Here is a 22,605-nt window from a genome sequence, read left to right as displayed (position 1 = left end):
GGTGATGGAAAGTCCTGAAATTGGGTAGTGGTGGTGATTCTGCAACTTTGTGAATATATAACCCTCCGCCACCACTAAATTATACATTTGGAAGCATACATTTTATGGCATTTTTCAATAAAAAATTATATGACAAAAAAATTCACATCTAAGGAGTGACGCCGGGGGCCCAGGGTGCTCCTGTTCCTCTGCTTGAATTTTTATTTATTTATCTTATTTTTAATTATTTTTAATTTTTTTCTGTTTATTTTTTTAACATATGCAATTATTTTCCATCATTTACACTACAGTGGTTACAATTACACTCCAAACAGAAAAGCAAAGTAAAAAATCAAAACCCCAACTTCTATTTCATGTAATTAGACTTATACAGAAATTAGAAGGTTATGTAACAACTAGTTAATTGTGCTATTTTAATGAAGATATTTGCAAAAGGAAAATACACTTTGCCAATCTCAGACGCCATCTCCCTCCTCCATTGGCCTTCGGGGCCTACATATCACTCTCAGGGCACAAGAACCTTGCGCCTCTGAATGTGGCCTTTTGGATATCCGAGCCTGTCTCTCTGATTGCGAGCCCCCCCAAGGGCCTTTTGTAACAGCTGAAGTCCCCCATTGTTGGGTGTTAAACTGTGTCTCTCAAAAAGATATATTCAAGCCCTAATTCCGAGGATCTGTGAATGTGACCTTATTGGGAAATGGGGTCTTTGCAGAAGTAACAAGGTGAGATGAGGTCAGATTGCATGAGGGTTGGCCTTAATCTGTTGACTGGTGTCTTCAGAAGAGGTAAAATTTGGACACATAAATCTGCACAGAGGGAAGACGACATGAAGACCCACAGGGAGAATATCATACAATGGGGGAGGCAGGGGTGGAAGTGGTCTAATGATGAACCAAAGAATGCTGAGAATTGCCAGTGGCTACTGGAAGCTGGAATACGCAAGAAGGGGTGTTCCCCACAGGTTTCAGGGGAGCAAGGTCTGAACGTCTACCCTTCAGAACCGTAAGAGAACTGTTCTACAGTTTGAAGTCTCTCACCTTGTGGTAATTTACAAACATTCTAGGAAACTAGTCTGTGCTTCTAGTACATAGAGATCCAGGAGTATCTGCCCAGCTCACGAGTCCTCTCTTCCACAAGAGCTGCCATGGCTGAGATGAAAAGAAACCCTGGCAACTGGCTGCTAAAAAATGGAAATGTGGTCCTGTTGTTACAAACGAGGGAGCCAGGGAGAGATGAAGTGGTTTACCCCTTGGAGGAACAGAGTGGGGGACCTAGAATTCTACTTAGAGCTTTCAACCATTCGTCAACCAAGGAAGGTGGAAAAAAGAAATGGGCCCATCAAGAGTCTACTATGAGTTGGGCGCTGGGTACATGATCCAATTTCATTCTCCGCACAGCCTGTGTCCCAACTATTCTTATCCTTTTTTCTGGAAATTAGGTAATTACCATGAAAACACAGATTAGGGTGCATATCCAAGATCACTAAGGAAATGGCAAAGCCAAAGCCTAACCCAGGTCTTTAGGATTTCAGGATCTTGCTTCCCTTGACCTTGCTAAGGGGATCTATTGATCAGACAGCTTTCAAACCTCAGGAGGGATTTTCAACTTGATTTGGCAAATGACCACGATCTATTTACCTTGGAAGCTTGGGATGAAAAATTCAATATCCCTGTTTTTTAGTACCTGACTATAATGACTATAAATTCACAAATATAAAAATTTTCTGTAATCAGTAGAATAAAATAATATTTTCATATATCTAGTGGTACTTTAGCCCTTTTGAGAATAATAAATTGCTAAGCTAAATACTATGACCAGGCAGTGAAACATGAATAGTTCTACCTTTTGCATTCATTTTTATAGTTCAAGTGGCTGACAAACATTTTGGTAAAGGCATATATTTGTCAGCTACACTGTTTTATTATTTTGGGAGTAATAAATGGAAATAACTTTCAATAGAATGTGCAAGATGTTTTCTTTTTGGCATAATTTCTTTAAAAATAAAAGTATTTGGGGGGTACCTGGGTGGCTTAGTCAGCTGGGCACCTGACTCTTGATTTTGGCCCAGGTCATGCTCTCAGAGTTCATGAGTTCGAGCCCGGCATCAGGCTCTGTGCTGACAGTCTGGAGTCTGCTTGGGGTTCTTTGTCTCGTTTTCTCTCTCTGCCCCTCCTTCCCTTTTAAAATAAATAAATAAACATTTTAAAAAATAAAAAATATTTTTTTACAATTTAGATTATTTTCTATTTCTTTTTCTATTTTCCCATGAAATCTTTATGAAGATTGGCTTATTCTGAAGTTGCTAACAATCTGTGCATCTGGAGACAGGTTACCCCACATACCAGGAGCATTGAGTGTAGTTGAACTAATGTTTCATAATCTTTGGAAGAATTACTTTTGTTAGAGCAATTGCTCCTGTCGTTGGGGATGATTTAGTCCATTTCCCTCCAACTTTCAGAGAAATGAACAGAAAACTACATGCCCTAATTCAATGAAGCCAGTGAAGAAATGCAGCATGTTAGCCCTGGAATGGGTCTGCCCAGCCTAAACGTTGCAAATATGTGACTCTGAAGGTCAAGGATTGTGGGAAAGTCAATGGCACTTGTCACATTTAAGAATATGCCCCTTGTGCAATGATCTTTCTCTGTAGAATTCAAGGTAGTCACACATTTGCTGTTAGATAAGATTAGCATGAGTTGCATGAATCCTTTCATGAATTAAATAATAAATAGCACCTGCTAGAGAGATGACTTTACACTTTCACTGTCTACTGAAATCTGTGGAATTCATCTGATCGTAAGGCTTGGGAGCATTATGTTAAAAGTGTTAATTGTAATATTGTGGTGACCTCAAAAGGGCTGAGTATTTCAGTGATGGGTTAACAAGTTAGTTTTAAAATGTAATTCTGAAGATGGGGCCAAAGGACCACAGTCCACTTTACATAAAAGTCATGAGCAAGAGTAACATCTAAAAGATGGACTGTTGGAAACATCACTGGAAATCTTAGTAAGGTTTTCCAAGTTCCATTCCAGAGATACAAGAATCATTCCCTTTTGTGAGATTGTGCCTGACTTTGTGTGCCCTTTAAAAAAGACAGTGGCTACTCCATTAAGGATGCAATTAGTTGACTTTTCACTGTGTCAAAAATCAAGTTCAGGGTGCCTGGGTAGCTCAGTTGGTTAAGTATCCAACTCTTGATCTCAGCTCAGGTCATGATCTCACAATTCATGGCATGGAGCCTGCTTGGAATTCTGTCTCCTCTTCTCTCTCTGCACCCCCCCCTTCCCTGCTTGTGCGTGTGCATGCCCTCTCTCTCAAAATAAATAAACTAAAAAAATTTTTAAAAATCAAGTTCAATAATATCATCCTACTTTATGTCCTTGAGGTCTAAGATATCAAAACCAAAAGATGATGGGGCTCCTGGGTGGTTCAGTTGGTTGAGTGTCAGGTTTCGGCTCAGGTCATGACCTCACAGTTCATGGGTTCGAGCCCCGTGTCAGGCTCTGTGCTGACAGCTAGCTCAGAGCTGTCGGGGCCGGGGCCGCCAAGTTTTCTGTCTGCCTCAGGCAAGGATTATCACTCCGTTGAGTGAGCCAGTAAACAAGATTTGCATCTGGAGGCTGGAGATTGCCATTTCTGTCTTGCTGAGCTAGATGTGAGTGGCCAAGGCACACAAAAGATCAAAACCGTATTCAGTGTTAGTTCTCCATCCCCCAGATTGCTGAGGCAAAGTCGGGGCGCTTCTTTGATATGCATTCGACTCTGTAGCCTGCCTAGGTCAGCTTGCCTTGTCTTCCCCCCCCTGAAGACTATATAAAGAATAGTTCTTTGAATAAACGATCTCTTTCGCCTGATCGGAGAACCGTGAGTTCTGCCTTTACTCTCTGCGTCTCCCTCTCCTGGGTTACGACATTTGGCGCCTCAACTCGGGGCTCAGTAAAGTAACGCGACCCTGAGCGCGGGTTAGGACACAGAGCCTGGAGCCTGTCTTCGGATTCTGTGTCTCCCTCTCTCTCTGACCCTCTGCTCACGCTCTCTCTCTCTCTCTCTCTCAAAAATAAATAAAAAATTTAAAATTAAATAAAAAACCTGCAAAATGAGTTTCTGAAGACTGAAATCATTGCCTTCTCCAAACGCTTGTGGACTGAGGTTGAAGACAGGAGTCCTCAAGGAGAGAAGCCACCTGACCCCGGGAATGAGAGCCAGACACACAGCTACACTGGCTTTGCCTGCCTCGGAGCGCCTGCGCTTGTTTATCTCGATTCCCTCCCTTACTCTCTCTCCTCTGTCATTTCTCCTCTTCAAAAAAGATACCGTGACTCTATCAAAAAGAAATGTGCTCTAATCTTTTCAGAGCCTAAAGATAATGGAAGCTCATTTGGAAAATTCAAGCAATAGACGTGAAAATCTTGGTATATCTGGGATATGGGATATTCATTCAATGCCTTTCCTTTTCCCTGTGGGGACACAGCTGGAACTCCACACCTTGGGGTTGGCAACATCCAGACGTGAGGAGCCTGAATTCCCTCCAGTAGTGGCCAGTCCTAGCATTTGACTTCACATGAATGGGAAATAAACTTCCATTGTATTGGATCATGTCATGCCTAAGTTTATTTCTTCATGCAGCCTAGAATATCCTACCCTGTCTGGCAGAATATCTTACCAGCAGAGATAACAATGTGACTCTTCTGTAAATATAATTCCAGATACCTCTTTATGAGTAATACCTATGGGGGTGTGTGGGGACATGCACGCACACACACACACACACACACACACACACACACACACACAGGCATGCACAAAAACACAAGTTTTTCCTAGTAGGATCCCACTATACATGATACCTTTTTCACTCAACCGTATCTGGTGTGGATATTTCCATATACTGTGATCATTAATATGTATCATCCTTATAAAGGGCTTCATGCTATTCCATTGCGTGATTGTATCACAATTAAATAAATTAATTCTTCATTGATGGGAATGTAGTCTGTTTCCAAATTTTCAATATTAGGGGTAAGCAACCTTGTATATAGCTCTTTGAGCACCTGACCAGTTATAACTGCAGGATTAGGTGTGGGGAGGGGAATTGCAAGAGCAAGATTTGATCCCCGCTGCTCTCCAAAGGTTAGGATAATCCACTTCTGGACAACAGGCAGTGAAAAACATGTTTCCCCCACTTCCATCCACCAGATACTATCAGACTCTCAATAGGCAAAGAGAGATCACTGTGGTGATTTCATTTGCATTTCTTTTACTACCTTTGATATTGACCTTCTTTCCACAGGTCTGTTGATCAAGGACCACTTGTGTTTCTTCTTTTGTGCATAACCTGTTTGTATCTTTCAACAATTTTTGTACTGGGAAGTTTGTCTAGTTCTTACACATTTGCAACAGTTTGTCCTAATTAATCTTTTTTTGGGGGTGAGGCAGTGGAATGTGCTTTGACACTGATAAGTACGCAGCTCTAGAACTGAAATGATCTTTGGGGGCTTAACAGAGCCTCTTCTGGCTTAACAGAGCCTCTTCTAGCCTCAGATCTGTCAGGAAGCAATGAATTCATTGCAATTCTGTGGCTAATACAGCAGCGCTCACTTGGGGAAGGCTGAAAGGTGATTCTGGAAAGGCGAGACAGGAAATGAGCCAAGAGACTTAACGCTGTAAAACATTTTGCAAATGGAAAGGCGTCTCAGAAGGATAAATCGCAACCTTGCCAATTGGGCAAGACAGTTAAACAACAGGGCTAGTGATATCGCTCAGGTAGAGGCAAAGATTCTCCTGTGTTGAAAGTGCTGAAGGAGATTGGCCAACATGGGGTCCCTCCTTGCCCGTACATTGGAAAGAATGTACCATTGCTCTCTGAATTATAAAGCAAATGCTTGTCACTCTAGCCTTTGGGAAATCCTCCTGGCTACGCTTATTCTGTCAGCCCCATTAGCCCCTTGGTCACACTGGAGAGTCACTCTTAGAACTGAGTGCTGGGCAGAGTAAGCATCATTTAGTGCCAGAGAGTCTATATTTCCTTGGAAATGGCTAGCTGGAAGAAGAAGAAAGGTGTCCATCTCACCTCGCATTAATAAGCTGGGAATTTCACGGAAGACTCACCTCACTCTGTCAAGAGCAAATGGATGTGACAGCTGGGGAGGGGCTGTTGGGGACACCATGTGATGGGACTGCCAGATTTTGCCTTTGCCAGTCCCATGAGCCACCGGTGGCAGGTAATGGGGTTGAGTCTCCAGAATGGGGTTTTGGAGCATCCTCCGGGGAGATCATGGAAGGTGGGCGCTCTGGGGATATCATCGGACCCCATCCGCTCTGCCGTGGACAAGGCAGGTCTGTAAAGCAGCCCTAGAGAGACAATGACAGGGCTGGTGAGTCTGCAGTCAGCTCCCTGTAAACGTGGGGACTGGATGGATGGGGAATGCTTTGGGCTCCATACTGGCAAGTGGCTTGGAGTGGGCATGGTGAAGGTGGGGGTGTTTTGCTGGAGCACTGAGGACCCCTTTGACTCTGACGACTACTCAAGAGCCCAGAATTTAGGGGACGGGGGTCCTAGTTTTCCAGAACTATTCCCTGTAGAGAGGTGTGACAAAAGCTTTGCGCCCTTGGCTTCATCCCCCATCACGTAAATAAACATGAGCACACACACGGTGTTTCAGAACATTTCCGGTGTTTCACAGGGGCACAAGGATCCCCCACAGAAGGCACAGGAGGCGGTGGTGAGTCCCCAATAGAAGCACAGGCGAAATGTCAAGAGCTTGGGCGTCCTGGTGAACCTGGGCTCTGCTGCCTTCATGCCCTCCTCCAGCCCCCGTCCCCTCATTTGAGGTGACCACAGAAAGGAGGTAGCCATGCTGGCCTGTGAAGGGTACAAAGCCAGGCAGAAGCCAAGGGGGGCACTGGCTTCCCCACCTGGACTTCTGGAGGGTCTCGGGGAATATCCCAGAACTGGTACTGGTGCCAAGTCTCCAGCCCTTCCCAGGACCCTCTCATGGATCCTTACCCTGTGCCAGGCACTGTCCCAGGGACAGAGGAGACCCCTGCTGTCTTAGGAGGCAGCCTTAGATTTGTGATCTTTAGCTCTAAGTTATGTCAAGGGTTTGAAGATACTTGTAGGTCCTAAGCACGGGAGGTAAAAGAACCGATTTTCCAGTTCATATCTGTGTTGCTGTTATTGCACATGAATATATGCTGTTGTGATGACAAATGACACGTTTAGGGATCAAGTTGGCTTAACTTTTGGTCATAAGGGATTCTCCTAACTCTCTTGTGTGAATTCTCAAACCGAGGTTGCAAAGTGGTCTCGGCACTGGACACGGTTAATGTTGGCTTGGACCTCGGGGTGGGGGGTGGGCAGGGTGGTGGTGCTGGTTCGCAGTGGGAGGGGGGCTCCTCTGTCCTCTCAAGGTGAAATCTGCTGACTGTGGATCCCCTGACACGGAGGGGCGCGGAGGGTGCTCGGCATGCTGAGCTTGGAGGGAGGCAGGGCTGGGGCCTTCTCACCCTGGTCAGTGCAGTGGGCGGGCTGCTGCGGGGATCCCCAGAGAAACCAGCTCCCCGTCTTCCCAAGCGACTCACAAAACCGTGCTGGACCCCAGAGATGCCGTTCTGACCCCTGGCACTGGCCACTTCCGCTTCTACGGGGAATTTCCTTCACCACGAGTTCCGACTTTGGATCCCAGTTGCTCAGGAACCTGAATGCATGAGTTCAAATCCTCGGGCCCCACATGCTTGCTGTATACCTTTGGTGCTACGCTGGGGAGGCAAAGCACCCGGGGATAGACCTTGGCTTTAAATCCTGACTGTTCATTTCTGGCTGTGTAATCTTGAGAAAGTTTCTTAACCTCTCTGTGCTATAGTCTCCTTACTCACAGCACAAGGATAACACCGTATTCATCCCAGAGGGTTGTTGGGATGAATTAATGAGAAAACAAAGTGCTTGGAAAAGCCCCTGACACATACTAAGTGCTATACACATAGAGTTTGTTAATTTTGTTTTCCTGATGGCAAAACAGAGAGGTCAAGTCACTTTCCCAAAGTCACACAACTAATACACGGTGGTGCTGTGACCGTGGGGGAGACCAGATTTCCAAATAAAAGGGGAGATGCTCTCGCATTTCTCTAAAGCATTTTCTCGGTGGAGAGAGCAAGGGACTTTCGACCCCAGGCCAGAAATTCCCTGCAGACTCTCACAGCCCTTTCCAAGTCTGCTGACACTGGAACCCCCTATCATGGCCCAGAAATCCCCCAAGAGGGATTTGCTGGCATTGCTGGTGTTCTGGTCCGATATGAGTATGCTGAGGCACACGGACAATTACCCTGGGAAGTGATTCCGTGGTCTCGCTGGCTCTGTGGGGGGAGGCGGGGTGACAGGGCTGGGCTTCATTCAGCTCCTGCCAGGCCAGGCCCTTCAGCCCCCGGAGAAGGTCTTGCCCACTCAGGTACAGGGGTCCTTGCAGGAGGCCCCTCTACCTGTGCCCAGGGTCAGCCAAAACGGCAGCCTCCCTTCATCTTCTGAATGCATAACTCAGAGTTTACAAGTGCTCTCAGAAGGTCTGTTTCCCGCAAAGCATTCCCTGATCAGGTCCTCGGTTTTCACCCCACCCCCCGCGTTGCCCCTTTTGATGATCTTACATGTCTTGCTATGTACAGCCAGTTCGTGCAGCGAGGAGAGAGAGTGCGTGTGTGTGCGCGCACATGCTGAGCACCGGGGCAGTCTCTCCCCTTCTGTAGGGAATACCAGCAACGCTGCGACCGTCTCCATGGAAACCGGCCTCTCCATCCATTGGGCCTCTGCGGTGTGGAATCCAACATCTGCAAGGCGGGGACTGTGAGGCACATAATGGAGCAGGCAAGGTGCCACTTTAGAAGGCCGGGCCCCTTCCTCAGGGCTCCTCATGAGTCAGTGACATCTGAACGAGGAGGGAATCCCATGTGTTCGCTCCCGAGGAGTACAAACGTGCTCCCACTGCGCCCGCCAGGCCACCTTGGAGGCTCTCCTCACCCCGCATTGTGCCGTCATATGTAGGTCTCTATAGTAACCCACAATACACCCAATTTCAAATCATCATTTCTCCATAATGCTGAGACCCCCCCGCCCCCATCACCCTCCCGTTGCCTTTTGGGTCTTTTGTGTGGTCATAATGGGTTTTCCCTTGTTTTCTTTTCTTTTTTCCTTTTTTTGTTCACAGTGATATTTTTCAGTTCACTGAAAAAACGGGAGGTGATTTCAAGAGGAATATTCCTGATTTTTTTTTTAAACTCTCTCTCTCCTCCTTATACATTTTTGCCCATTACAGGATGTGCATTAAGACTGTAGGCAATGTCTATTGAATAGTTCCGCATTTCGGATAGGGATCAAAATCGTTATGTATCCCATTGATAGCAGGGTTAGACCACTGGATATTAGACTTCAAAGGTTTGTTAGCAACATATAAATGTTAACAGATGGGATGAAACAGATATTTGATGAGCTGAAAAAATTAAGTCCCCAAGTATGTCTCACAGGTATATTTTGCCTCTCCGTTAACATTAAAGCTTCTTCATGTCATGATAATGTTCTGAACATTTGAACAGTTTTTCAAGTTATGTGATCTCATCCACATTGGGCCAACCGGATTTGTGCCTCTGGTGCTTCTTGTTTTAACTTTTTGTTTACAGTTCCTTCTGTTGTTCTGAATCCTTTTGGCAGCAACTCGTGAAAGATTCCACATTTTTTTATTTTCAATTTGACCTTTTCATTTGACATTTTGCCTGGACCTTTTCTCTGGGGGGAAAAATGGAGGATGAGCTCATTTGAGAAGCAAATTGTGCTAGGTTGCCTGTGACCTGAAACGAGAATATCACTGCCTCAAAACTGAAGGCTGTTCTTTTATCTGCCTCTTAGACTTGTAGATTCCTGGCACTGAAGAACCACCGTTACCTGTCTCCAACTTACGATAGGGTTTCACCCTGACCGGGTCATCCTAGATTGAAAATATCGTCAGTTGAAAATGCATTTAGCACACCCATCCTACCAAACAAAGCTTCTACCAACCCGTCTCAACAGGGCTCAGAGCATATCTATTATTAGCCTGCGGTTGGACAGGATCATCTCACACCAAGCCTATTTGATAATACAGTGTTGCATGTCTCATGTAATTGATTGAATATGGCTGGATGAATTTTTGCTAGTGTATTCGGTGTTTGACGTTGTGAGCTGGGAGCCACTGGGTTGGGGTTGCCTAAGGTCACAAGAGAAGGCGATACCTCCTATTGGCACCCGGGAAAAAGAACAAAATTGAATTTCCAAACTAAGGTCTCTCTTGAATGCATGTTGCTTTTGCACCATCGTAAAGTTGAACCATCGGATATACTTACTAAGGTGGTCATGGGAAGAGACTGCAGTTTGAGCATGTTTGGAGATTGAAATTTTATTCGACAAATTTGAAAGGAAATGATATATTTAAGGAAAAAAACTTGTCTGAAGCCATAGTCCCTGTTAAATAATGTACTACTGTTGACCCTTGAACATGACATTTCACCTGCATGGGTCCAGTTAGGCACAGATTTTTCTCAATCCATACAGTGTGCTAAAATATATTTTCTCTAACTTATGATATTCATAACATTTTCTTCTCTCTAGCTGACCTTATTGTAAGAGCACAGTATCTGACACATGTAACACACAAAATGGGTGTTAATCGACTGTGTTATTGGCCGGTCTTCTGGTCAACTGGAGTACATTTTGGGGAAATCAAAAGTTGTATGTGAATTTTCAACTGTGTGTGGGTGGGGGCCAGGGGTCAATGCCCTTAACTCTGTGTTGTTCAAGGGTAAACCATACTTATAAAGTTATACTGTTACACTTTTTAGTAAATCTGTCAGACTTCTTAAGTCTGGCCATTTCTTGTAGTTTTTAAAAAATTTTTAAATCTTTATTTATTTTTAAGAGATTGAGAGAGAGAGAGAGAGAGAGAGAGACAGACAGAGAGACAGAGAGACAGAGTATGAGCAGGGGAGGGGCAGAGAAATAGGGAGATACAGAATCTGAAGCAGACTCCAGGCTCTGTGCTGACAGTTTGATGCGGGGCTTGAACCCACAAACGTGAGATCATGACCTGAACCAAAGTCAGATGCTTAACCGACTGAGCCACCCGGGCGCCTGTCTTTCTTGTATTTTTATGCTGCTGGTTCTGAAGTAAGTAAAGGACCCCAAAAGGATGCAGGTTTTGCCTTTTAAAACTGTGGAAAGTTGACTCATTCGTCTTTTCTATTTTGCTACCAAGAAAGCCAGGTTACCAAGAAGGCATTAATTAAATTCTAAGTAATTTTCCTACCAGAAAAACCTGAAATAAATGATGAAAGGAAAAATAAGATAAAAAAAAAACCCCACCTACATTTCTAATTTCATGTGAATAGAAGTAATATTTCTTCTGCTTGACAAAAAAAAAAGGAGCCAAAAATTGCTTTAGGAATATCTCAGAATTCATAATTATTAATGAAAATAAATGACTTTAATTCTGAAGTCTTTTTCTTGTTTTGATTCCCAAAGCTAAACTGTCAGAATTCTTACCTATTTAAGAGTGTTTTTCACCTTGCTTGCTGAGGGGGAAATTGAACTATGGCATATGTGAGAAATACACAATAAAAAATATAGAAAATGTTTCCACTCTAACTGGATGCACTGCGACTCAGTTCTGCCACTAAGCACCTGGCAATGGCATTGGACTCCACAAGTTAAGGGCTAGTTGCCCACAACATTGCCCCATTTCAGAGGCCAGCCACACTTCGGGGGTCCACAGACCACCTGCTCTTTTAACCTATATTTCTTTATTTTTTTTTAACTTTTTTATTGTTTATTTTTGAGGGAGAGAGGGAGAGGGTGAGTGGGGGAGGGACAGAGAGAGAGAGGGAAACACAGACTCTGAAGCAGGCTCCAGGCTGTGAGCTGTCAGCACAGAGCCTGATGTGGAGCTCGAACTCACCAACAGTGAGATCATGACCTGAGCCAAAATTGGCTGCTTAACAGACAGAGCCACCCAGGTGCCCCTTGACCTGTTTTTCTGACCACACTGCTGGCTATAAATTCTGGGGGTTCCCGTGACCCCTTCAGGTGCAATAATTGGATACAGTGACTCACAGAACTCAAGAAAGCTCTACACTGGCTATTTCTGTTTTATTGTAAAGGATGTACCCAGAGAACTTTCCTCCTGGACCATCAAAGTCTTCACCAGCCAGGAGGCTCCACTGAGCACATTACATCATTGGCTTCCAGACTGCCTTCAGTCTCCAGCCTCCTCTCCCTCACCCAAGCCAGGCTCGGTATTTCGGGTGACCAGCCCCCATTCTCAAGTGACATAAGGGCCATCAAGAGTCACCTCATTGCAGAGCAAAGACCCTCATCACTCAACAGACTTGAAGCGGTTTCGGAGCGCTGGGCCAGGACCTGAGGACAAAAACCAGATCCACCGCTTACGATCCCCAGCCACACGTAACTGACAGTACAAGTCACTCCGTGTCTTTTCTTCCTTCTCCAGCTGCGCTGTCATTGACAAATGTGTCACTTTCCCTCTAGCACTGTTGTTAAGTACCCAATCCTTTATCTGATTATTTGTCTTGATTCCTGCCAAAATACATCAAAATACCATGATGTATGGTTCTGCCCATCTTCAAAGCTGCAGTTTTGATTATTTTTATTCTTCGACTCCGCTTTTCCCAACTCGGACTTTTATGTAAAAATGTTTGCCTCAAAATAGAAATGTGGAAGCTTCTGGTTCCTGTTTCCTTCTTCTGTTCACCCCACTGCCCTGTCACCCCCTCACTCCTGCACCTCCAACCTCAGCAATAAATTAACCAGTGGTTTATTTACATCAGTGTCTTCATCAGTTAAAAGACATTTTCTCTTACGGGAACAACTATGGTCTCTAGAATTTAAGGCTCTAATCGTCTTTGCATTTTGAGGGTTCCATATTTATGGGAAAGGCTTCAAGCAATCCAGACTGAGAAATGGTACTCTAACGTAGAAGCTCATAAACTGAGAAAGCACATGGAATTTCCTAGAAGTACTTTTGTTTTATCAACTAGTTTGGCAGCCTAGAGGATTCTCTCCCACAGTGATTTATTAGCCTCTGGACCTTCCTGCTGCATGGTTTTGTGAAGACACCGCCGGATTTGTTTTGTCCCTGGTACATCAGAATGTAATATGGGAAGTCAGTGTTTCAAAATTGAGGCAAAAGGCAAATAGCACAAAAGTCACCATTTGAAAGTGAACAATGCAGTGGTATTTGATACATTCACAGTGTTGGGCAACCACCACTTCTATTAGTTCTAAAACATTTAAATCACCCTAACAGGAAACCCCATACCTAGTATGTAGTTACTCCTGTCAGAAGGTCATTATTATTTTTATTAAAGTTTTAGTTTATTTTGAAAGAGACAGCACAAGCAGAGGAGGGGCAGAGAGAGAGAGAGAGAGAGAGAGAGAGAGAGAAAGAGAGAGAGAGAGAGAGGAAGAGAGAATCCCAAGCAGGCTCCATACTGTCAACTCAGAGCTGGACTTGGGGCTTGAACTCACGAACCATGAGAAAATCAAGAGCCGGATGCTTAACTGACAAAGTCTGTATTTCAGTCATCCACTGAAATATTTATGTCCACACTGTTAGGGATATAGGTTGAGTACTTTTTCCTTTGTCATTTTCTTTTTTTCCCAAATGTATGATAAATAGTTATAGGACGATTCCAGTCAAATGGGTTTGGGTTAATCAACTAGAAAATTCTACTCCACAGATAGAGTCTGTATCATCCATCTCATCCGGCAAAAGGGCAGACACACAGCAAATACATAGGAAACGCCGAATGGCAGAGTTTACTGAAGTCACATTGGATTAGAATTCTATTGTCAAACACCCATTCTCATTTTACAGATTTCGTTAGGCAAGCAAAGGTCAGGAGCAACCAGAAGTAAGAGTTCATCTCTGAGTCAATACAAGGATTCAAACTGAGGGGAGAATCGATACACAGAAAACTTTTTGTTAAACATGTGCTTAGCTCACAGTGGTTCAAATGAGACCTTTTGAACTAAGTTCAACCTGCAGTTACTATTCCTGGATGAACCATTGCTCAGGGTTTGCCCTTTGAGAGGCATTTGGGAGAACAATCCCGATGGTATGGAGGAGGACAAGTCCCCTACGATGGACGGCCTGAGAGTTGGGGAGTGCCTTTAGACTTCTTTCACAACGAAGGGTGTGTCCGGCTGTGGGGGTCACCCCAACTTTTTGTGGGTGGGGAGGCGGGGTGGGGGGCAACCGAGTGCCGGGTTCCCTCCCCGCAGCATCCCTGGACCATCTCGGGGGCCTCTGCCACCCCGGCAGCTCTTCTTTCTGAAAACCCATAGAACCCTCTGCTCCACAGCCTCGAAGGGACTACTGGCTACTGCTTTTATCCATCCAAAGAAACTCCTTAATCGTATTTTCCTCCCCACTGCCTTTTTTTAAGTTTATTTATTTATTTGGGGAGGGAAGGGCAGAAAGAGATGGAGAGAGAAAGTCCCAAGCAGGCTCCACACTGTCAGCGCAGAGCCCATGTGGGGCTCGATCTCACACCCACGAAATCATATCCTGAGCCAAAAATCGAGAGTCAGACATTTCATTGACTGAACCACCCAGGTGTCCCCAAAATGCCTTTCTTCAGAAGTTAGAGTCCACAGCTCTGCCAGAGCTGGCTCCCGAAGGCCAGTGAGTGGGAGACTTCGCAAAGAACTCTAAATCTCCATGGATTCATGTCTCTTTTATAATAAATCGCTCTCCCCATTGTAGGTTCACTGAAGGATGGCCTCTCTGTGCAGGGGCCGAAGAGTCAAATGGTTTCTAACAACCATTTAAGCTGTGTCTGAAATAACAATGCCAATTACTTTAGTGGAACTGACATCAGAAAGGGGCTTTTGTACAAAAGTGCATATTTTGGTTCTGGTCAACTTAGAGGGTAAGTGAGTATCAGGGAAATACAAAATTCCCAATTGATAAGTACACCAGATCCCTTTCTAGCCAAATCTTTTTTTTCTTTTCTCTCCTCTCCTCTTCTCTCCTCTCCTTCCCTCCCCTCCTCTTTCCTCTCTCATCTCCTCACTTCTCCTCTTCTTTTCTTTTGAAGGAGCTAGAGCTCAAGTGGAGGAGAGAAGCAGAGGGAGGAAGGGAGGGAGAGAGAGGGGGAGAATCCCAAGCAGGTTCCACACTCAGTGTGTAGCCTGATGCAGGGCTCAAACCCATGACCCTGGAATCAGGACCTGAATTGAAATAAAAAGTGGGATGCTCCACCAACTGAGCCACACAGGCGCCCCCCCCCATCTTTTCTTAATGTCACATTTAACACCTTTAAAATCTCTATGATGATATATCTGTTAAATAAATGTCATTGTGAAGCAAAACCATCATTCAATTGATGTCTCTCTTGTGTTCATTTCCTGAGGCTGGCGTCACAATGTATCCAAACCTGAGTGGCGCCAACCGAGATGTATTTTCCCACAGTTCTGGAGCTGAGAAATCCTGAGACCAAGGCGTCAGCATGGCCGCCCTCCCTCAGAGGATCTTCCTTGCCTCTTCCAGCCTCCAGGGGCCACAGGGCTGGCGGCTACATTGCCCTAATCCCTAAGGCTAGCACCTCCCCATGTCTCTGCTCTGTCTTCACACCGTCAGCTCTGTCCTGTGAGATCAAATCCTTCTCAACCTTCCTCTTGGGAAGGCACATGTGATTTTCCATCTGGATCATGCAGAGAAATCTACCCAAGTCAACGTTCTTAATGACATTTGCCAATACCTCCTCCTACTTTTTCTCCATACAAGGTAACAGTCACAGGGATTAGGGGGTGGCTCTCTCGTGGAGTTTCATTTTTCACCCGGCTGTGGAAGTTGGGCAGATTTCTTTACTCTAGGGCATCGTAAAGCTTTTTAAAATACTAGTAGACCTTGGGAATTTCAATGGGAGGAGCAAGGTCTTCCTGAAATAGTTGCATCACCAACACCCCACATTCCTGTCTCTAGGAATATACTTCAGAAAATGCTGGTTGTCAGATCACTTGAAAAGGTCTTACCTGACATTCAATGCCTCATTGACCCCATCCCCTGCTTTTAGACCTTTACTGTTTCCCTGCATAAAATCTCCAGCATTAGTCAACATGTCCTGATCATTGCTCTCCACACACACCTGTGCCCTTCTGCCTCCATTGCTGTCCCCTAACAGAGTGACCCCCACCCCCCATTTCAACCCCCGTGCTCTCCACTGTCTCCTTACCTACAACATTGTAACCCCCTTTTTCTCCCCTTGGGCACGCCTGCTCATTCTCCAGGGCCCAGCTTTCCCAAAACTTCCCTGGACTCCTAAGAAAGAGTCTCTCCTTTTTCAAATCTCAGCTTCAGTGTTGAGAAACTCTGAGGTCAAGAATCACCAAGCATAGAAATGTGCAAATTTGTTACCTTTGTGTTTTACAGTGAGCAGATTCAAGGTTAATTCTTATGGACCATCCTATCCTGTCTTTCGGATATGGAAGAAGGAAGTCAATTACAACACTCTTTTGGTCAGCTTTCAGGGCATGGCTCTTGTTTTATAAATTACCTCCCCTCCCCAACACGCACAGGCTGCCGACTGGGGACTCGCTCTTACTTGGTTACTTATTTGTGATGGACTCGCTCTTGATTTATTAAAAAAATTCAGGTTATTTTTTTAAGAGGATGCAGAGAAGGATCATGTAAAGTAATTTTGAGGAATACAAGTCTTGATTTACCCAAGGATTTTTTTCTTCCTTCCTCCGTGGTCACAGAGTGATATTTAGAAGTCTGACAGGAAAGAATGGTAAGAAAATCTTCTCCTTGGGGGAGTCTTAGAGATGCGTCTGACACCTTTCCTTTCACTAAAGCCAAGGAAAGAAAATTTGGAACATACACAAGAGGAGAGCATTCTGTATTTTAAATTTCTTAAAAATATTTATTTATTTTTGAAAGAGACAGAGACAGAGACAGAGCACGAGCAGGGGAGGGTCAGAGAGTGAGGGAGCCAGAATCTGAAGCAGGTTCCAGGCTCTCTAAGCTGTCAGCACAGAGCCCGACGTGGGCTTGAACTCATGGACTGTGAGATGATGACTTGAGCCGAAGTCAGATGCTTAACTGACTAAGCCACCCAGGTGTCCCTAGAGGGGAGCATTCTGGATTAAAAAAAAAAAAACAACAAAACAAACAAACCCAGACTAATATCCTGGATTTTGGAGAAAAAAACCCAGACTTGTTTCTTCCTATCCACTGTCTTACTGAGAGCATTCTTGTTGACATTGTGTGCTAGAAAACAGGGAAGCAAAGGCATGGCCTTATAGCCTAGGGGCTTAGCAGCATGGAGGAGAAAGTGACTGGGGAAGGGGAATGTTTCACGGTCAGGACACACAGATCACTGGCTGCTCTTTGATTTAATCGGACCCTCAGTCTTGGGTGAGAACGAGAGCTGCCATCTGAGTTAAACAAAGATCTAGTAAGGAACGCCCCTAGCGACCCAGAACGGAGTGATGTTTGCTTTGGGTTTGACTTCAGAAAATCAAAAGGGATTTTTCTCTCTCTCAATGTTGTGAGCTGGACTGTGTGAGTCTGGGGAGCAGATGCAATCACTATCACATCTGTGCCAGGTGACATCGGGAAGGAAGTGTCTGTAGGTGGGGTTGAAAAAGACTACGTGTATTAGCAATGAGGCCATTAGGAGACTTTCATAAGGTCATGTGTAAGGTGCCGTAACACCTGTCAAAATAAAGGTACCACAGAAAACACACACCACATATTAAAAGCCCCCAAGTAGGGGCATTTGGGTGGCTCAGTCGGTTAAGTGTCCGACTTCGACTCAGGTCAAGATCTCGTGGTCTGTGGGTTTGAGCCCCGTGTTGAACTCTGCGCTGACAACTCAGAGCCTGGAGCCTGCTTCAGAGTCTGTGTCTCCCTCTATCTCTGCGCCTTCCCTGCTCATGCCCTATCTCTCTCTCTCAAAAATAAATAAACATTAAAATTTTAAAAAGCCCCCAAGTCGCCCTAATCAGTCAACAAGAAACTTTTAGTGTTGAATGCCAATTTATAAAGCCATGTCATAACCGTTGGATTGTTACGAGAGTTGTATATACACAGTACAAGGTGATGAAATGTGACAATATGAGCATTCCTTTTTTTAGTGTTCATTTATTTATTTTTGAGGTGGGGGGCAGAAAGAGAGGGAGAGAACGAATCCCAAGCAGTGGTCTCCCCTTTGTCAGAGCAGAGCCTGGCTCGGACCTCTATCGCACGAACTGTGAGATCATGACCTGAGCTGAAATCAAGAGCCGCTGCTTAACTGACTGAGCCTCCCCGGCGACCCCGACAATATGACTATTCTTATAATAGCTTGAGAAGAATGAGATGTGAGGATAATGGCAAGTTTCATGGGGCAATTGCTGTGCTAAATGCTTTTTAGGTTAATTTCAGTAGAAGACTATATATTCTACACATATATAAATGTTCAGTGAACCTATTAGCTGACGCACGTGAATTCAGAGTCAAATACAATTATTCACCTATATTTTTGTACACAGATATACCTGTTAGCTCGCATATGCATACACATCATTTTATGTCCATTATCAAACCAGCGCTGGGTGGTTGTTATCATGAGCTGCAGAGAAGAATGTTAATTTGCTGGTGGGCTCACAGCCAGGAGGGGGTCCCTGGGACCCCAGCCGTGCTAGAGATCACAGAGACACAGACCTCTCCCTAGGAGCACACTGGCCAGGCCCATGCACATCAGGGATGTTTTGCTAATTGTGTAGAAACCTTTATGAATGCAGTTCGGGGCTGCAAAGCAATTCTCTGAGTCAATATTTAAAATCAAGATGCTTCCCTCCTTTTAAAGCCTTTGAGCCTGAAATTTAATATCTTGTGAGGGAGACGGAATCAAAGCAGAAAACATGAGAAATGTAGGCAGCGATGTTTTTACTGCTGATCCCCTGAGCTCCTTCTTCCTGGGGAAGCCAAGGCTTGGCGAAGTCTGGGAAGTGACTTTCTCCCACGAGGTGCCACCCACCTCCACCTGAGTTTAGTCTTCCCTGGCGCCAGAAGCCAGGTGTTTCCCTTGCCTGCCTCCCCTCCCCAGACAAACTCAGGGAGCCCCAGGCTGTCCCAGCTTGTTGCCAGGAGGGAGAGGGGGCTGGGAGTGGGGGAGGGGCGGTGGGCAGGGTGCTAGCGGGATCCTTTCACTGGGAATATCAACTACACAAAGAAGGCTGCACAAGTTAAAGCACATTCTCTGCCCAGATCACATTTGTCTGGGTGTGCGAAAGCATGCATGCTCCACATGGCCAGCACACCCTCCCCAGTCCTGGGGCTGAGCCCCGAGCTGTCTGCATCCTCCACTGGTCCCTCCCACCAACTGCTCACCCTGGTCCTCCCGTGCCTTAGCCCAGGCTTCTTAAACATGCACATGCTCGCCTTCCCTGACTCTGGGCTGCCCACGCTTGCGTGCTCACACTTGGTTGCCTGGCTGGGCATCTGTCTCACCCTCCGGTCTTCCTCGTGGTCACACCGCTGGCCTGCAGAGGAAAGCCTGAGACCCCGGCTTCCAGCCCCACAGCCTGGCTCAGGGTGACCTTATCCTGGGGGACACACTGCCTCTGGTTTTCCCCCTCCGTCTTTCCTGATGAGACCTGTTGTTTGTGGAGCATTGATGTGGGGAGAGGGGGAGGAAGGGGCATGGGGGGAGGAGGAGGGAAGGATCACCAGCCGGTGGCAGGTGGTGGGAGGCTGGAGCAGACTCTTGGAGCCAGGTGGCAGTGTGTGGGAGGAGGGAGGGGAGGGACAGTGAGATGGGGTGGCAGTTGGTGGGAGGCAGGGAGGCGAGGGAGGAAGTGTAAGGGAAGAGAGTTTAAAAATGTATTTGTTTACTTTTTTACTTTGGGCTGGAGCACAGGCAAGTGGGGTGGGCGTGTTTCCCATTCCCGTGGGGATCTGGGCCCTCAGCTTGGACTGGAGGGCTGTGCACTCGGGGCTTGAGTGGGAGTCCCCGTGCCTCCGTGGCTCTGGGGAGTCACCTGAGCACCCCACTGGCTCAGGAGCAAGGCCTGCTGCTGGGGGGCACATGTGGGTGGGGGAGGGGATGGAGAGGGAGCTTTGGTTGATTGTGGCCAACGTGGACGGTGACAGCAGGCTGGCTCCGGCAGCTGCCACCATGGTGACTCATGCGTCACACATCTGCCTCGTGTGTGACCACCTGCTGCAAAAGGAGGGGGATATGAGGGAGGCCTGAAGTCCCCTTGATCCCACACAAGAGGCCACTCCAAGGAAACGACACTGGTGCCCCCTGAGATGGGGACAAATGGAAACAGCGAAGGAGGCTGGAGAGGATGCGGCTGTCCCAGAGCTGGGCTTTCCACCGTTGGTGGCTTGGAAAGGCAAAACGAGCGAGAACAAGTATTATTGAGAGAGCCAACGGGGAGGTCCTAAAAAGTGCCTTTGGGAAGAACAACTCGAGGGGAGCGGGGTCTGTGCCTCACTCGCCACCTCACTGTTTCTACAGGTCCTGAGAGCTGCGGTCTTTCCAGCTCTCCTCCTGAACACGAGTGGAAAAACCACTTCATCTTTCTGAACTTCCATTGCATCACCAATAAAATAGAAATACAAAGGACGCGGCTGTCCCTAAAGTCATAGCAGCCCAGGCAGACAGCCTCCTGAGGTGGCGGCCGGGAGACGTTCAGGAGGATCACTCCTGCACCAGGCAGGTGTTGGTGGGAAGCGGCGGTGTGGACGGGCACTGCGGGAGAGTTTTGCAATAGACTAGCAGATCCCACCATGGCTGCAGAATAAGGAGCCGGGGTCTGCTCACCTTCCTGTATTTGTCTAGAACAGCGATTCCCAACCTCTTAACAGTGGGGGACTTTGCTCCCCAAGGCAAATTAAGTCATGTCTGAAGGCACTGGTTGTCACAGGCGGGGAGGTGCTGCTGCCGTCTGGTGAGTTGAGGTCAAGGGTGCTCTCAGACATCCTACGATGCACAAAACTTCCCAATGCAGAATCACCCAGCTCCAAATGCGAATGGTGCCCAAGCAGAGAAACCCCGACCTCAATCCTCCAGGTTCCAGAGAGAAAGGGCAAGTGTCAGAAGAGTTCCTCAGTGACCAAGCCCGGACCCATGTCAGAAGGTCCAAGCGACCTCCGAGATCTTGTACAGCAATGAGCTTGAGGAAATGGGTCTCTCCCCATCTCCACTGGCACCAAGATCAGTAATAAATGATACAAATATTGGGCACCCTAGGCTGAAATTTACTCACTTTGCCTTTTTGAATGTTGCTGTGTGTTTCTTTTTTTTAATGTTTTATTTTTTGAGAGAGAGAGAGAGACAGCGTGAGCAGGGGAGGGTCAGAGAGAGAGGGAGACACAGAATCCGAAGACAGGCTCCAGGCTCTGAGCTGTCAGCACAGAGAATGACGTGGCGCTCGAACCCACGAACTGCGAGATCATGACCTGAGCCAAAGCCGACACTCAACTGACTGAACCACTCAGGCGCCTCCGTTACTGTATGTTTCTACCATACAGTGAAACCCTTTAAATTACAGACTGTTCTGGGGATGGCGAGGGAGGAGCGACCACTGGAGGAAGGGTGGGCAGTGATGGGCAGACGGAGACCACAGGAGCAATGAGTCCCACCTTGAGGGATGGGCAGAGGTGAGGAGGGGTGACCAGGTGGGATGGAAAGCCTACCCTCACGGAGAGGAGACTTAGGCCACTAAGCGGAATGAGGATTAGAATCCATTATAGGCCCTCCGGCCTCAGAGCTGGGAGCTCTGATTCCATAGAACAAGCCCCTGGTCTCGACTAGAGAGCAATTATCCTTGAACTTGAAAGATGCTTTCCAGTAAGGACAAGCACGTGCCTCATAGGGAGGGAAAAAAAATAACAGCTTTTCGGAGGCACACAGACAGGGAACCGCCTGCTGACTGTCTTCGGCTTCGGATCAAAGGAAGCTTTTCTGCCGGTGGCAGGACCAAACAGATGCATTGCCCGGGGACCAAACGTGCAGTGAGGCTTTCTGGATAGATCTCCGTTACGCTGCCCCTCTGAGCTGGCCCCTCTCGGCGTCTGCTCTCGTGGCTCCCTCCCCTCGACCCCTAAAAGAGGCTGCATCGGTCCCCAGTTACTAGTCAAGATGGCAAAGCCAGTCTGGTGGGTGTGAGTGGGTAAGCTGGTTTAGGGATATGATCTAGGTCCCGGGGATCAGGGAGAACGAGAGAGCCAGGCTCTAGGCTGGGCTTCCCGAACCTAGTCCCAGAAGCACTGTCAGAGATGCTTAGTAAGACAAGGGCCGCCTCCGGCAGCCTGACTGCTGGCCTGCACCAGCCCCATAGCTCATCAGCATCCCTGCCCCTGCGGGAGGGGTGAGGCTGGCTCCCCACCCACACGGGAGGCTGGGAGATGAGAAAGGAAGGGAGGTGGGGAGCTACTGGATGGGAGGGAGGTGGAGGGCAGATGAGAAGAGAGGGCAGGGCGGCATGGAAAGGTCGACACGGGGCCAGGGGGAGCTGAGGACGGCAGAGCTCTGGAGGCTTTGGAAGACCTGAAACTTCTCTATCAGAGGGAC

The 22,605-nt window shown here is 46.8% G+C and overlaps 1 protein-coding gene and 2 long non-coding RNA genes across 4 annotated transcripts in view; all 3 read right to left on the bottom strand.

Moving 5' to 3' along the window:
* Nucleotides 1–22,605, bottom strand: part of KCNJ6 (potassium voltage-gated channel subfamily J member 6) — a 265,669-nt gene that overhangs the window by 153,410 nt on the left and 89,654 nt on the right. The gene's annotated exons all lie outside the window — the stretch shown is intronic.
* LOC115291483 lies at nucleotides 5,237–8,997 on the bottom strand. Of its 2 annotated transcripts, XR_003908476.1 has the most exons (3): nucleotides 8,638–8,997; nucleotides 6,109–6,351; nucleotides 5,237–5,661 (listed from the first exon to the last, which is right to left on the bottom strand). It is a non-coding gene; the product is annotated as an uncharacterized LOC115291483 (long non-coding RNA). The 2 variants fall into 2 exon arrangements; XR_003908475.1 differs by lacking the exon at nucleotides 5,237–5,661 and having other exon boundaries at nucleotides 6,061–6,351.
* On the bottom strand, nucleotides 6,657–7,580 carry LOC115291487. The gene is made up of 2 exons (XR_003908484.1): nucleotides 7,507–7,580; nucleotides 6,657–6,862 (listed from the first exon to the last, which is right to left on the bottom strand). It is a non-coding gene; the product is annotated as an uncharacterized LOC115291487 (long non-coding RNA).

Source organism: Suricata suricatta, chromosome 5 (assembly GCF_006229205.1).
Source record: "Suricata suricatta isolate VVHF042 chromosome 5, meerkat_22Aug2017_6uvM2_HiC, whole genome shotgun sequence".
Taxonomy (NCBI): Eukaryota; Metazoa; Chordata; class Mammalia; order Carnivora; family Herpestidae; genus Suricata; species Suricata suricatta.
The sequence above is the reverse complement of the archived record's forward strand: the minus strand, read 5'-3'. Positions and strand labels throughout refer to the sequence as shown.